The 17,239-nt window shown below is 38.5% G+C and overlaps 1 pseudogene; it reads right to left on the bottom strand.

Moving 5' to 3' along the window:
* Nucleotides 1-684: 684 nt before the first annotated feature.
* On the bottom strand, nt 685-2,594 carry LOC114684501 (annotated as a pseudogene).
* Nucleotides 2,595-17,239: the final 14,645 nt, after the last annotated feature.

A 17,239-nucleotide genomic window follows, 5' to 3' on the forward strand; every position in this document is an offset into this window, starting at 1 on the left:
GACCAAAAAACAAGTTGGAGAGGAAAGGGCTTATTTGGCTTATGCTTCAGCATTGCTGTTCATCACTGAAGGAAGTCCTTATCATTTACTAAAGAAATGTAACTTTTATATTGCCTAGTGGTTCTGTTGAATATAGATAGCTGTAAGAACAAAGGGGAAGGGAAGCCAACAATAGAAAATAGATAGAGAAGCATTGATGAACCCAGAGATCAAATGAGAAATAAGTTACCATCCGAATATGTTCCTTTAGTAAGACCTAGTAGGACCCTGAGATAAAAATTAGCCCCCAAACCTTGATACTCTGTATCATTCTCTCTACAACCCTGGAACAGCCTGAAAGCTGGTCTTTCAGATAGCATTAGTACAGGAAGTAAACAGCACAGTATCCCAGAGACAAGCTAATGGAGAGTCCATGGAGGGGAGCTGCTTACTGACTTGCCTCCCATGGCTTCCTCATCCCACATTCTCAATAGAACCCAAGCCCAACAGTCAAGGGATGGCACCATCCACCATGGGCTGGGCCCTCTCCCATTGATCACTAAATGAGAAAAATGCCTTCTAACTGGATGTCATTGAGCCATTTCCTCAACTGAGGCTTCTTCCACTGATGATTCTAGCTTCTGTCAATTTGAGACCCTAACCTAGCCAGTTTAGATAGGATCAGCTTATAAAGGGGAACACAATTTATTTTTTTTTCTGAGTTTGGGTGACTGGCTTACTATTATCCATATAAATCCAACAATTTTCCTACATATCTTGAGATTTAATTATTTACTGTCATCAAATAATAGTTCTTTTTACATATGGTGACAAAATTAAGTACCAATTTATCAGCTTATGAATATGTAGATCCCTCCAATTTCTTTTCTCTAGTAAATGAAGCAGCAGTGAACTTGGATGGAAAATATCTCTATGGAATGATATGGAGTTCTCTGGGTATATGCAGTTGTTCCACTTTTAATTTTTCTAGAAACAATAAAACTAGTTAACATAAAGATTTTATTAATGGCTTCCAAATGTGTTTTGATGAAACACAAAGCATTATCATGGTGCTAAAGCAGATAAAGACAAAATAATAACAAAGAGAATTTATAGGTCACTGTCACTGATGATACAAAAGTTCTCAATAAAGCAGTAGCTAACCAGTTTCAAGATCATATCAAAACCATCATTCAATTTGAATTGATTTCTATAGAAGGTGAAATATATTAATATAATTGTTTGGTACTGGTAAAGGCTAAAGCAGTATTGATGGTACCAGGGCCCCTTGAAGTTCAAGTACATTGCCAGCTATGGATTCAGTTTTCCTTGCTATATGAATGTGGTACACAATGGTGTCTGTGACTTCACCAAGCAGTCATGATGCCCTGACAGGAGGAAAGCAACAAGAAGGGCAGATTTAATGACAACAGTTTTTGCTGGCTCCTTCAAACATCAGATGGGCACTGGGAAGACTCTCCCAGCTGCAAGTTCAAGAATGTAATGGATCTCAGCTCATCCAGTCTGCTGATTCACCAGATGACAAAATTCCCATACTCATTTTGGTTAATGCTAGAAACACTAGGTGCTACCTTTTTAACTTTCTGAATTGAATTTTTGAGTGTGATGGGTAAGTAAACAACCCGATATGAAGCAAAACATAGCATGTAAATACTTAAAATAAGATTAAAATATTTTATTCCTCATCCAGACCAAAATGATTCTAGATGAAATGGAATAATGATTCATAAGAACAAAGGGTCCAAAAGATGGAAAACATAGAGAAGTGAAGCGGGTAATGTACAGAAGCCACCAGTTTTGATTATGCAAAAAAGCAATGCAGTCTTGTAAGATGGAGGAGAGGGTATAAAAAACCAGAAAGGTAGCCACCAATGCCAGGATGTTCTGGGTGGCTCTGGACTCAGGGGAGGTTCTGCTAGAATCAGTAGTGCTGCGGATGTGTTGTACATTTTGCTTGTGTCTGTACAGAACAACAATAATGGAGCTGCTGGACCAAGTGATCATCACAGAAAAGAGGATTTCAGGACACACAAGTAATGCTACATAGAGTGAGTCACTGATTTCATCACTCCCTACAATTGAACAGTATACAAAATCTCATTTTCTTGTCATATTTTTGCTATTCCTTTCAATAAACGGGTACACAAAGAAAATGAAATTTATCAACATGTACAAGACCCAGAGAAGATCAATAAGCAGCCAATGTACTTTGCAGCTTTGAATTTATGGTCTTTACAACAGAATCCCCTTGGATTGATGGTGATGGCTTGGAAGACACTAAGGAGGCAAATGCTGCCAATGGACACACCTCGCCCAAAACTTTGCATGTACAATAGGAGCTGGCATCCGAAATTATTCACAAATTGCGTCAATCCCCAAACTGCCATTGTGTGGGGCACTCCTACAGAGAGAATGACCAAGGCATTGGATGCCATTAGGTGCATGAGAATCAAATCTGTGGGCTTTAGTTTGCATTCTCTGTAGTAAAGGACTAGATAGTAGAACATAAGAGAGAGATTTCCCAGAATTCCAGTGGTAATTTGTGATAAGAAAATGATTCTAATTGCCAGATTACATAAATTCATTTTGTCATTCAGCAAAATTTCCTTTTGAATATGGCCCTGCTGTTTTTCAGTCTATTGATAAAGACAATTATTTTCAGTTTAGATTGGTAAAAGAAGCCTTTAATTCATGCACCAACTCAGAGACTGAAGCAGAGAGTCTTTTTATCTCAGGAGATAAACATCAGCCCTGACCACTTAAATAGACCTCATCCCAAAATTTTGACAGGAGTAGTTACTTCCTATGTATGTTACTGTGAGATTGCTCAATAACTTAGAATGTAAAATTGATGGAATGAGATCCATTAAGTTTCAGAGAAAATGGTCATGCAGGACAACATGGTGTTGGCCTGTGAGAAACAACACAAAGTGACAGCCCATACAAACAAACATGATGTAAAACTTCTAAAATATATTGATTTGCTAGTTGTGGTATGAAAGAAATAAACTTTAATAATGACCACAAATGTTAAATATTTCAATTCTAAATGTATATTTCACATAGACTCATTAAAAATGTAATGAGAACTTTATAATACCACCAAGGATAGACACTTGCAAGCAGCTAAGTTTTCCTCCATCTTAACATGGGTGGAGCCATCTTTGTGTTAACCTGAAACTAATATCTTTTTTCTACCCCCTCTATAAAATGTCCCTTGCAAAATACCCCAACCTGTTCTAGAAACTGTGGGTTCAAATGTGCAAATTATTGCCTACTTCTAGCTTCTGTTAATCTTCTTTTTTGCATTACCTCCTCCTTCCAACCGTCAATAAGGATACATTTTCTTTTGCCATTTTTGCCCATACCAGCTCCTTGTGAAGTGTATTTGAAGCTGCTTTGTGAGAAGTGTTTCTTTCCAGGCAGTCACCAAGCCCTCTTAATACAGACTCTTAATTTGGACTGTGATCATTCTGAGTGGTGTTTAGGTCTTTACTCTGTAGCAGCAATATCTAAAAAATTAGTAAAGCAGGTAATGCATTAGAATGATGGCTCAAGACACAATTTATATCGCATTAAGAACTAGCTTTATGAAAATCACACCACATCAACACACACACACACACACACACACACACACACACACACACACTAGGACACTATATTTTATTCCTGCAGGAGTATGCACATGAAATCCTCTTTAGTAGGGTGAAAAAGTAGGCAGAAGCAGCTGGGAATCAGTACCAAGCTGACCCAAGCAGTCCTAGGGAGGGCACTGTAACTCCACATAGTCATCAGCCATGTGAGGATGGTCAGGCGAACAATTGAGAACTGGGGCAAAAATTACAGCAGTGAATTTGGGAATCTGAAGAAGTTAAAGCAAAGTGTGTAGATGAGCTGAGACAACTGGAACTACCAGATGCAAACAGTCTCCCCTTCTCCATGCACTGTCACTGTAGAACAACCTAGGAAATGGCTACACAAAACAATGAAAATTATTCTATTAAGTGAGGTAATACAGGCCCAGAAATCACTAGCATATACTCTTTCACAGCATGGTTTCATTGCTTATAGTTGTTTAGAAATGAGTGTTTATGTGATATGAATGTGTTGAGCCCAGAAAAAAATAATATGGTGAAAAAGAACCTCTAGGTGGCTGGTGAAGGTAAGAAAACATATGATCTGAGTAAGGATTGAGAAATAATGATTGCAAAACAGCTATGCTGGAATAAGAGCAGGAAATGGAGAGAAGAAGGTTTGGGTCAACCAAAAGAGTAAATATTAAAAAGTCAAAAATAAATCAGCTACTTTTAATATAAATAAATACTAAAAGAAAATAAAAAGTGAAAAAAGTAGTATTCAAATACCAAACTTGGACATGATTATAGATAAACCAAGAACTTCATAGCCTAGTTTCATTTGTGAATGTCACTCCGAACATTGTAGGAAACTAGTTACATCTGCTTAGTTTAATCAAATATGAAGCTGCATGCAAATAACCATGTCATAAGAATAACATGTCTTTGTTAGTGCTTCTATTGTTGTGAAGAGACACCATGAAAAAGGCAACCCTTATAAAAGAAAACAGTTAATTGGTATTGTCTTACAGTTTTGGAAACCTATTTCATTATCTTTATGGCAAGAAACATGTAGAGAGACATGGTAGGGGAGAGGTTGTTGAGAGTTCTACATCTTGATTCACAGGTAAAAGGAAGTGAACTTAGTTCTACACTGGGCATAGTTGGAGCACATGAGACCTCAAGGTCCATCCCCACAGTGACACACTTCCTGCAACAAGGCCACCACCACTCCAACAAGGCCACAATCCTAGTCATGTCACTAGCTATGAGCCAAGAATTCAAACACATAAGTCTATAGGATTCATATTTATTCAAATACCTTCATTCCACTCCCTGCCCTCAAAGGCTTGTTGACATAACAAATCAAAATGCATTTAGTTCAAATTTAAAAGTCCCCAAAGCCTATCACAATCTCAAGAATGGTTAGAAGTACAGAGTTCAAAATCTCCTTTGAGAATCAGGCAATCCATTCGCTGTAACTTAGTTTATACTAATAACAAAATTTCAAAAAAGACCACATACTTCCAATATACAATGGCATAGGTCATAATTACTCTACCAAATTGGGGAAAGGTAGGGTGGTGAGGAAATAATGGATCAATGCAAGACCAAAATCAAGCTGTTTGAGCTCCAATCTCTTTATCTCCATGTCTGATGTCAATGTGTTCTTCAGATCTCCAAGTCTTTTCAACTTTGTTGATTGCAAAACACTTCTCTCCCTTGGGTTGGTTCTACTCCCTGTTAGCAGCTCCGCTCTGTGGGTATCCCATGATTCTGGCATCTCCAACATCTTGGTATCTCCAAGGTAAATGAGGCTTCAACCTCACAGCTTCACAAAGTGGCCAAGATGGGTCTCGATGTGGGTCACACCACTGGCTGAAACTTTCCTGGCCTTAGTGGCTTCCCTTGATTTAGATGGAGATTACACTACCTATTTCTTTCATCCTTGACCTTAATGTCAGGACCACATGGCCAAAGCTGTCAAGTCTACTGCTTTCTGGGCAGAAACATGCCTGCTTTTTCAACTACATCTTCACCAGCATTCTGTGTTCCATGGTTTCCTTCTCTGGAGAAGCTTTGTTATCCTAGAACTTTCTCTGCAGACCATTCTGTCATTGAACTCAAAGATCTTAAAATAATATCTTCATCAGCTTTGTTTTCGATGGTTTCCTTCACTACATAAGGCTAGCTGTTTGGAATTTACTCTGAGACCAGGTTGTCCTCAGACTCAGAGATACACATGTCACTTCCTCATCCTAGGCATGTGGCGATAAAAGGCATGCAACACCACACATAGCTCTAAGCTTTCTACTAATTTTTTTCACAAGTTGGAAACTTAGCAAGGTGTGATTTTTCCTAAGTTCACCACTCCCTTTATTGCATTCCTTAATCTTTTTTATCTCTTTGATAACAGGACTGAGTTCCGTTACACTTTCTGGTGTTCCTTTTCTCCTCAAATTGCATATACATACATATATATATATAACCACATGGTAGAGTCAATACTAGGCAAGAGAAAATTAATCCAGAACTCATCACAATTCAAATCACCCTAAACACCACTGTCTTCCATGTTCCTACACAGATGGCCATTAAAACACTCAACTGCCTTTCTAATTCATAGTCATAAAGTCCAAATTCCTCCAAAGGAAAGCATGGCCCAGCCTATTACAATAATACTCCAGTCCCTGGTACCAGTTTTGGTCTTTGTGGGTTACTATTCTTATAATGAGATACCATGACTATGGCAATTCTTATAAAAGAAAACATTTAATTGGGGCTGGCTTATAGATTCAGAGGGCTAGTTCATTATCTTCTAGGTGGGAATCATAGTAGAGTGCAGGCAGACATGGTGCTGAAGAGGGAGCTGAGAGTTCCACTTCTTGATCTACAGGCTACATAAAGTGAAGTGAGTTCCACACACACTGGAAGTAGTTTTGCAGCCTGTGAGACTAGCTTCCAGGACTCCTCCAGGGTGATAAAAAGAATGCCTTCAGATTAGCAGAATTTAGGAATAATTCTTATTTATCTGAGGGAATAAGACTTACATATGTACTGATGATCATTCTCTTGTTCTGCAAACCCATATACACATCTAATGGAAGACAACATAAAATGTTACATTTGAGGAGAGTGAGAAACCATGGAATCAAGCTGCTGAGGAATTTTTTGCAGTGAGTTAAATCTTTATAAGTCAGATTTTTAGCAAGTTGGTAACTGGTACCAAAGTTGTATTGTGCCTGCCCTTGGATCTTCATTTAGGCATATTGGAATTTATCCTTGTAGAGGTTTATCTTACAAATTCATTTGCAGGGACATCTAGTCTACTTTGAATTTGATCCGAGATTTTAAATTGGCTAATTGTACGTACCTGTCTAGAACTAGGGAGACATTCCCTTTCTATGTTAGTCTGAGACAGTGATTAAAAAAACAGGCCTAAGACTCTTACTGTCCCTTTAGAACAAGAGATCTGGTCTTGAAGCATAGCCTACCATATTTTCTATTCATCAAAATTACACAGTTTAATGAGAAGTCATCTTTAGACAGTCCACAGAATAAATGCTCAAAAGATTACGATGTAATCATGAGATTACATGTAATCAGTACATGAAAATGCACAGTAATGTGGAGATTCGATGGCTATTTTTCATCTTACGAGGCTGCATTGCTTTTTTCATAATCAAAACTGGTGGCTTGTGAACATCACCTGTTTCACGGCCTCCAACAATGCCACACTTCCTAATAGTGCACTTCCTATAGTCCAAGTGTTTAAACACTTGAGTTGATGGGGACCATACCTATTCAAACCACAATAACCTACATACATTTCTTTTTGTCACTGAAGAAATTTGCAGTTTATAATTTAGGAAAAGTCTCCGTAGCATCAAGCTGCATATGACACACATGTGCTCAGTATTGGCCTTGATCAATTAATCAATGTACACATGATAGAATTCTACATAGATGGAGAGTCTTGAAAATCTTACACTATTGGTTTTAGCTACATCTACTGGAATCCAACTGACATTTCTCTTGTGAAAATCAAGCTTTAGAAAACCAAAGCTTTAGAGATTTTAGTGAAATGGAGTGCTATGGGTGGATTGGCATGATAGAAACTTATCCCATCTCCCAAAATTTCACAATTATGAGGTAGACCTTATGTTCAAGAGGACACCAGAAATATGCATGGTTACTATCTCAGAGACAAAGGCTATAGTGGTAATTACAGAGGAATTGCTAACATTTACTCTGTACAAAATACAACAAGAAATACTAACATATGGTTAACAAATAATATCATGAGAAGAAAATTAAGTTTCTAAAACAATTCCCTTAAAATTCTGCACATATTTGCTTTTTTTGTTTTTGTTGTTTTCAAGTGAAGGCGTCATTATGTAGCAATGGGTGCCCTGATACTCCATATTTAGATGATATTTGTTTAAAACACAGAGGTGTACCTACTGATGCTTCTCAAGTTCTGGAATTGAATGTATACACCACCACAATTGGCCTATTTGAAAATTCTTACATTTAATTATATATTACAATTAAATTCATGATACAGTCAAAAAGAGGTGATGCATGACAGATAATAAAAAATAATCATAATAATGTGAAATCTAAAATATGGTCCAATGCCATATAGCACTAATGTGGATAAAAATGCAGGTGAGTGGTAGAGCCCTGGCCTACAAGCACAGGCTCTGAGTTGCATTAGTGTGAACAATAAACAGTGAGGAAAAAATGGCATCTGATTCTGATTGACATTAGAGTAAGAGATACCTGAGAACACATATGGTCCTGGTTGTCATTACCCAATATTTATTCTGTACCATCCATTCTGTGTTATCTTTCCAAGTTCAAGAGTGAGGAAGGGTTCAAACCAATCATCTCACCAACAGTCATTCAATAGAGACTCAGTTACTGCCTCTATAACCAGATGATAAATGTAAGTCACATAAAACACATTTTACTACATAAACATACTTACATCCTGTGTCTTCTCAGGGATGTATGTTTCTTGTACTTCCATTTTAATGTCTACTCTGCTGTGGGATGATTTGTATGTCCTGTGGGAGCCCTTCTTGGGTTCTTTGTGGCGTTACCCAGCAGGTCCGTATAGAGGATGATTAGGACCATGGGCCTGAGTGCAGGTGTTTGAGATGGTCTGCACTTGGCTGTGCTGGGGGATGGTCTGTATGTCAAGTTGTTCTGATTGGTTAATAAATAAAACCTGATCGGCCGTGGCTAGGCAGGAAAGATAGGCGGGACTAGCAGAGAGGAGAAATAAAAGGACAGAAAGGCAGAAAGAGACACTGCAGCCGCCACAATGACCAGCAGCATGTGAAGACGCTGATAGGCCACCAGCCACGTGGCGAGGTATAGATTTGTAGAAATGGATTACTTTAAGATAAAAGGAAATGGTTAATTTAGGATAGAAGAACAGTTAGCAAGAAGCCTGCCACGGCCATACAGTTTGAAAGCAATATAAGTGTCTGTGTTTACTTGGTTGGGTCTGAGCGCCTGTGGGACTGGCGGGTGGCAGAGATTTGTCCTGACTGTGCGAAAGGCAGAAAAACTCTAGCTACACTACTCTGTGCATGAAACCATAAGCTCACCTATAATACTACTACTTTAAAAATAGTCAACACATCATGAGGACTGCAATAGTCCTTAAACACATTCACACATGGCCTGTATTATCCTGGTGCACCCACAGCCACCCTTCAGTGGAGCATTTAAAGTAAGAACCAATAGGGACTGACACAGGTTAAGAAAACTTCTGTCTTTCTCACTTACTTCTTAGTTATGGAATTATTCTTCTCTCTTCTTCCATGGGTCATTTTCTACCCTTAATTCCTATTAGTAGACATGAGTATTTACCCAGGTCTCTCTCCCTTGCTGGCTCTCCACACCAACAGAAATACAAAATACTCACCTGACTTCACACATCTGCAGGATGATGGGTTCAATGGGCAGATCCTGACTCTTAAATACCAGTTCCATAAGAGAGAAATCTCAAGCTTGAGTTGGAGGTGTATGACCTCATCTCCCATCAGAATCACAATTTTTATTTCATCTGTAGTAGCATTGACAGTGCTTGCTTTGGGAGACAAAATCATCTATGAAACTTTTTTTCAGATCCAAGTAACAAAGACTCTTAATAGTTTCCTCTGACTATCTCCACAGAGACAAATTTTTGGAGACATTGAGTTAATATGATCCCTAAAGGACACCTGGCATCCTTTGGAAAATGTTAGAAACTTTGAGGTCATTTTGGTAAGGAAGTTATGAGAAGTTTCTTTGTCTCATTGGGTTTCAGGTGTAACTGATATCTTCAGCATGAATCAATTTAGTTTTATTAAAATTATTTATAACACTAATTACTTAAAATTACCATTGAGAGTTTTATAGATTCATATGAGTTACAGACAAGTGCACTCACATTATCTCCTTTCCAATTCTTTTTTATATCCTCCCACCATTATCTCTCTAAATTTCATATGCCCCCCAAAACAAACAAACATACAAACTAAAAAACCTGAATCTATTTACAAATGCTAGTATGTGCCAAATTCAGGGACACATATGAAAGCAATTTTAGCCTCTTAAATGTTCAATTCTCAAAGAAATCTGGCACTTCCTCTCCCAGAAGCCATCTGTGGACAACAGCTCTTCAGCTAACACTGTGAAAAACTCACCTCACCCACTATCCTTGAATTTTGTCTTGTTGATTTCATGCAGGTTTTGTGCATACTGTCCTAATTTGTAAGTTCACATGTGCAGGTGCTCCTGTTTATTCTGGACAAAACTTGTTTCCTTGAAATCATCTGCCTCCCCTGTTTCTTACACTCTTTCTGATTCTTCTTCCAAGATGATCCTTGCATATTTAAAGGAAAAGGTATCATATGGATGTCCCATTTAAAGATGACCCATCTAGAGTCACGTTCTTTATTGGTTATTTGAGACAGGGTTTGTCTGTGTAGCTTTGGAGCCTCTCCTCAAACTTGTTCTGTAGACCAGGCAGTCCTCAAATTCACAGAGATCTGCCTGATTCTGCCTTGCAAGTGCATTGCCAATGGCATGTGCCACCACCACCTGGCCCCTCCAGAGTCTCTTTTTCTTAGCACATTAGAGAGATTATGGCCCTGTGTGTTAATCCCTATTGGGTGCCAAAAGGTGCTTCCCTGATGAGGGCTGACAGTTTTACTAATCCATATTTATGAACATAGGAAGCAGTTTATTACATTGACCACTTACTTCTTTCAACCATTAACTAGTACAAAGCTATAATGCTGGTAGGAAATGGATAAAAAAGGAAAATTATATTAAGTCAATAAAGCCTTTCATGGACAAACCAATTACAGGATTGGTATGGTGGCCAATACATTCAACACAAGTATTCAGGAGACAATGCTGGCAGAACTGTGAGTTCAAGGCCAACCTGGCCTGTGTACTGAGTTCCAGAACAGCAAGAGAAATCTAGAAAGACTTAGGATCAAAAAATATAGGAACAAAAGAAAGGAAAAAGAAAGAACCACATATATTCTGTTCCTTTTTATTGTTCACAGATGTTATAAGGATACATAAACTTATTGTTGCATATATATATAATGCAGAATTAAAGAAACAAGAAGCTAAAGAGTATGAGGGAAATGTGCTCAGTGAAAATAATCTTGTATAAAAAGCCCTACTTTTACACTGTTTCATGTAAAATGAAAAATAAAAATACCAATACCAAGCTGTTTTTATTACTGTAGCTCTATAGTAGAGCTTGAAGTCAGGGATTGTGATGCCTCCAGAAGTTGTTTTATTGTACAGGTTTCTTTTAGCTATCCTGGGTTTTTTGTTTTTCCATATGAAGTTGAGTATTATTCTTTCCAGGTCTGTGAAGAATTTTGTTGGTATTTTGATGGGGATTGCATTGAATCTGTAGATTGCTTTTGGTAAGATTGCCATTTTTACTATGTTAACCCTGCCTATCCATGAGCATGGGAGATCTTTCCATTTTCTGACATCTTCTTCAATTTCTTTTTTTAGGGACTTAAAGTTCTTGTCATATAGGACCTTCACTTGCTTGGTTAGTGTTACCCCAAGGTATTTTATGTCATTTTTGGCTATTGTAAAGGGTGATGTATCTGTAATTGCCTTCTCAGCTTCTTTGTCCATTGTATATAGGAGGGCTGATTTTTTTGAGTTGATCTTGTATCCTGCTATGTTGCTGAAGGTGTTTATAAGCTTTATCAATTCATGGGTGGAATCTTTGGGGTCACTCAAGTATACTATCATGTCATCTGCAAATAGGGAAAGCTTGACGTCTCCCTTTCCAATTTGTAGCCCCTTAATCTCCTTATCTTGTCTTATTGCTCTGGCGAGAACTTCAAGTACTATATTGAATAAGTATGGGGAGAGAGGTCAGCCTTGCCTCGTTCCTGATTTTAGTGGAATTGCTTTGAGTTTCTCTCCATTTAATTTGATGTTGGCTGTTGGTTTGCTATATATTGCCTTTATTATGTTTAGGTATGTTCCCCGTATTCCTGGTGGAGCACTGGGATTCTAATTAGTGAGAAAGAAGAGGGTTTATATGAGCGAGAATTGTTGAAGCCAAGGTTGGATAAAGCACAGGGACAAATAACCAAATGAATGGAAGCACAGGATCTATGAACCAAAGGCTTAGGGGCCCCCAACTGGATCAGGCCCCCTGAACGGGTGAGACAGTCATTTGGCTTCATCTGTTTGGGAGGCAGCTGTGTGTTGGTGCCGGGTCCTGGGCTCATTGCATGAGTTGGCTGTTTGAATCCTGGGCCCTATGCAGGGATGCTTGGCTCGGTCTGGGAGGGGGGGACTGGACCTGGCTGGACTGAGTCTACCAGGTCGATCCCAGTCCTCGGGGGAGACCTTGATCTGGAGGAGGTGGGAATGAGGGGTGGGGTGGGGGAAGGTGGAGGGGGGCGAGAGTGGGAGAAGAGGGGAATCTGTGGCTATTATGTTGGACTAAATGATGTTGTAAAATAAATTTACTAAAATAAATAAATAAATAAATAAATAAATAAATAAATAAATAAATAAAAGAAAAGAAAAAGTAATCACCATCAATGCCTACAATGAGCCAAGCATTCAATCGAAACATTTAGCCCCATATTTATTTCCATAACCTTCTGCAGAAAGTACCACCCACATATGAGGCTCCAGGTAGCTCTCTACTGATGCAACATTATTTTGTGATTTCACATAAACCTTCCAACTAATAATTGGAAAAAAAAAAAGAAAATAAAACAGACGTTTCCCACCCATCCTGGGAATATTTCAGTTACCATGGATTTTACTGCCATTTTCTCATTTTACTGCTGTGACAATAACTGTTGTCATTCTTTGGAGAATCCTTGAGTTAGCCTGGTTTAGCCTCCTTGAGAGGAATGCATCATAAATTTTTCAGGGTAGAGTCCATGGCTCCTGGGGCACTGTGTGCCTTTCAAGTCCAGAGAAGCCAAGGTAATACCTCACACTTTGAAGCATGCAGGGTACTTGAGTATCTCTTTATTTCCTAGGAGTCAGTGAAGATATAGAATTATGAATAACCAATTAGTATTCGAATTTAATCCCATATACCTTACTAGCTTGCAAACATCAATGTATCCTGACAGTCTCCATTATATTCTGTTTTGATAAATGTATAAAAAGTTTGATGTCAGGGCGGTAGTGGCACATGCCTTTAATCCCAGCACTTGGGAGGCAGAGTCAGGCAGGTCTCTGTGAGTTTGAGGCCAGCCTGAGCTACAGAGTTCCAGGAAAGGCGCAAAGCTATACAAAGAAACCCTGTCTTGAAATACCAAAAAAAAAAGCATTTGATGTCTTGGAATAAGGAACAACATCTGATTGCAGAAATCTTGTGAACTTGGTTGCTGGCAGAATGAGTTAAAGCAGGAAACTATCTATTGTTGAAATTTCTGGAGTTCATTAGTAAATTTCATCCTTCTTTCCCTGAAGAGGAACCTCTGAATCCCAGTACTTGGTTCTGGGTAGCAAGAGCAATAGCAGAGGATTAGAGCAAAGAACAGATGAAGAGAGAGGAGGTGAGAAATAGAGGCATAGAGAGGACAGAAGATGAGAGGAGAGATGATAGAAAGATGGGAGATAGAAGTAGCTGAAAAAGAGAACAGAAGTGAATTAGTGACAAAGTAGTCAAATTTAGCTCCTCATATAGGAAAAAAAACTATAGATTTTATTTGTAACTAGATTTTTTCTGTGTTTTGCTGTTCTTTTACACTGTTCTTTGTCTACTTTCAATATCTTCTAGATTATTTTAGGAAACAGAAATGTTCAGTTAAATGTCTTTTTGGATAAGCAATTTCACATTATCCTTCTAAAGCTCTGTGCATTGATTTATTGTCTCAATGGACATGGGGAAAACTGGATCCTCTAAGCCCTCCATGCTCTCTAGTGACTTATGCATAAACCTGAGTTATGTTGCATAACCCTATGGTCATCAAGTTCTCATTGTACCACATGCTAAAACTTCCCTTTGAGAACATAGTAAGAGAATGTACATGTTGACCTCTGAGCTTCTAGTCTCTGTGATTCACAGTTGATATACTTACAGAAGTAGTTTTGCTTTTAATACATTTAAGGTTTTAATTAATTAATTAATTAATTTTTTAATTAATGCCTTAATTGTATCAATAAAACTGAAATGTCCCTAAATTTTATAGTATATACCTTAACAGTGCATTACAACTTTTCTAGACACGAAAATCTATTTTTAAAAATTGGTTGAAATTGTAAAATTTACTATTCTTAAAAGATAGTAGGTCATAAGACTAACTGCTATTTCTGCTTTTGTAGTCAAACTTCCTTACTCTGCTCTGAAAGATGACTAAGACACCTACAAAATACACACACACACACACTCACACACATATATGCATATGTATGTATGTATACATGTATGTATGTATGTATGTATTTGTTTTTCAAGACAGGGTTTCCGTATGTAGCTTTGCCCCTTTTCTGGCACTTACTCTGTAGCCCAGTGGCCTCAAACTCACAGAGATCTGCCTGTTTCTGTCTCCCAAGTGCTGAGATTAAAGGCTTGTGCCACCAATGCTGGGCTTAAGACATATATTTTTAAATCAGCCTCTTTCTACACGTAGGCAGAATGCAAATGATCTTGTAAGTTATGGCTTTACAGTCCCTGGATTGATAGGGCTAGCTTCTGCATCTTGGATGAGCTTGTGGCTGCAGACCTGGACCCAATCTGTAAATGTGCCAGTAGCTATATAAAAAGACTCTTATTAAAATTGATTCATGGCCGTGAAGAATGTCTGAGTGATTCCAGACCCATAAGAAAAATAAGCTATACTATGTGGAAATTTCATTTTCATAGTGCATATCTAATTCCCCTAAATTAGAATTACAGTGTGTTCCCTAAGTTGTGATAGAACTGTGGCACTAAGTAATCCACATCTTGTTCCCACAAAGAAATTTCTGAAGGTTGTGTTTGGCTTACTGGAAAAATACTTTGGTTTGGTATTCTCTCTCTCTCTCTCTCTCTCTCTCTGTGTGTGTGTGTGTGTGTCTGTGTGTCTGTGTGTTTCTGTGTGTCTGTGTGTTGTATGTTAATGTCATTTTCTATTGGTTTAATCAGTAAATCTTTGGGATATTGATTCCAAAATTCTGAATCTACCCACAGTGTCCATAGTGTCTCTTTTCACCATCACTTACTTTTCCTCAGAATCCATCCCTGTCCTCCAGCCCCTTGAGTTCCCTTTGTGTCCTGATATCCCAGGAGAGCAGAACTCAGATTAGTCTTCAGCATATCTTTCTGGTCTTTCAAACCAGTTTCTTGCGATGAGTAGAAGTATTCCTCAATGATGACATCAATTCCTAAACATGCACTGTTATGGCTACCTCCTGTGGCATCATCTTGACCATAAGGAAGATGAGGTCTCAGCATATCAATATGTCAGTCACAATGTATGATGGACTCCCTCCTACATGGAGACAGGGTGTCTGTCACATCGACAGCTGAGTGCCTGTCTAGCTAGGATTTGTCATCACAGAGAAATCTATTTTAATATGTGTGTCTTGATTTATTCCCTTCAGTCTGCAGAAGCTACAAAAGTCTACTGTAAGCTTTGTGAGTAGAGCTCAGTAGTAGTTTTCTCTTTCATTAGAGAAACCAGCAGAGGCAACTTACTTACAGAGAAACTGATAATCCATAATTCCTCAGCATAATAAAGGTTCAAGAAACCTGTACATGAGATGCTTCCATTCCGTTCAGCTCTTCTTGGAACTATTTGCTATTATTTTAGCTGTAGGTCTGTACCAGTAAAAGGGAGATGGGTTCTTTGGGATTGTAACCTGTCATCACGGTGCTTAGAGCTTCTCCTCTCTAACCCTTTGAAGATATCTCAGGCTCTATTCATGCAGTGAATGCTGCAATGCATGGCAGCCATGGTGAGATATGGAAGTGGTTTCCTATAGATTTGAGCCACCTTGTTTGACTGTATAAACTCTGTTTCCAGAAGAAATCGATGGATGGTTTTCTTTTTCCTGGTGTAAACCTCAGTGCACATTGGATATTAAGAGGTTATTTTCCCTTTGTGAAGGGAAGTAATAGTACTGAGGAACTAATGTTGAATTTATGTGTATGAAATATAGAAAAGTCAGACATCTGTAGATACCATTAGCAAGTAATAATAATGGGGTTTCTCTCACTGTGCCCAATTTAATTTTCATTGTTGGAGCTGAATGTTTACACCACTAATTTTGAATTTCTAATTGGTAGACATTATTTTGTCTTATGGGTAATTCCTTGGTCCTATATGCAAACATAGTACATATTTTTTTAATTTCTGTATAGTTGCCAATATTAGATAGTGTATTTAATTATGTGTGGTGATATTTTATTTGTATGTTAATAAATAAAGTTTGCCTGGAGATCAGAGGACATAGATAGCCAGCCATAAACAAAAGTCAGGCAATGGTAACACACACCCTTAATCCAATCACATAGCAGGCAGAGTCTCTGTGTGTTCAAGGACACAGCCAAGTGTGGTGACACATTCCTTTAATCCCAGGACCAACCATGGAGACCTGAAGGTCTGTACAGACAGGTAGTGATGAGGAATTGAGTTGGCTGGGCTATGAGCCAATGAGAAGGCAGAACAGGAAGGCAATAAAGGCACAGATTAGACAGGAAGAAACTGGTTCTCTGAAGAAGCTATGGTGGCATGGTGAGCTAAGGTTAGCTGGTGGCTATTCCCATTCCTCTGATCTCTATGACTTTCACCCCTGTTTTTGACTCTGTTTCTTATTTAATAAAACTGCTTAGAAATTCATCTACAATTAGTCCCCTTGTAGCAAGAAGTCATTAAAAAACTGTTGGCCTTATCAGCCAGGAGTTACATGCCTTGGCACGGGCAGAGTTTACAGACCCCCAGCCTGGCTAGAGCTACAAGTGATCCAGCTGCACACAGCTTGAGCTTCTTGCAGCCAGATCTCCAACTCACATGATCTCAGTTATAAGAGGCCATAGGTGCAAGCAGCTTGACTGCTTATGGGTTTACAGAAGCCTGGCTTAGACCTGAAATGACTCAAACCGGAGCATGTGGCTGGACTTTAGCTTTTATTTTCTTCTCCTGGCAAGCAGTAGGCTC

This window comes from Peromyscus leucopus, chromosome 1, assembly GCF_004664715.2.
Source record: "Peromyscus leucopus breed LL Stock chromosome 1, UCI_PerLeu_2.1, whole genome shotgun sequence".
In the NCBI taxonomy this organism is placed as follows: domain Eukaryota; kingdom Metazoa; phylum Chordata; class Mammalia; order Rodentia; family Cricetidae; genus Peromyscus; species Peromyscus leucopus.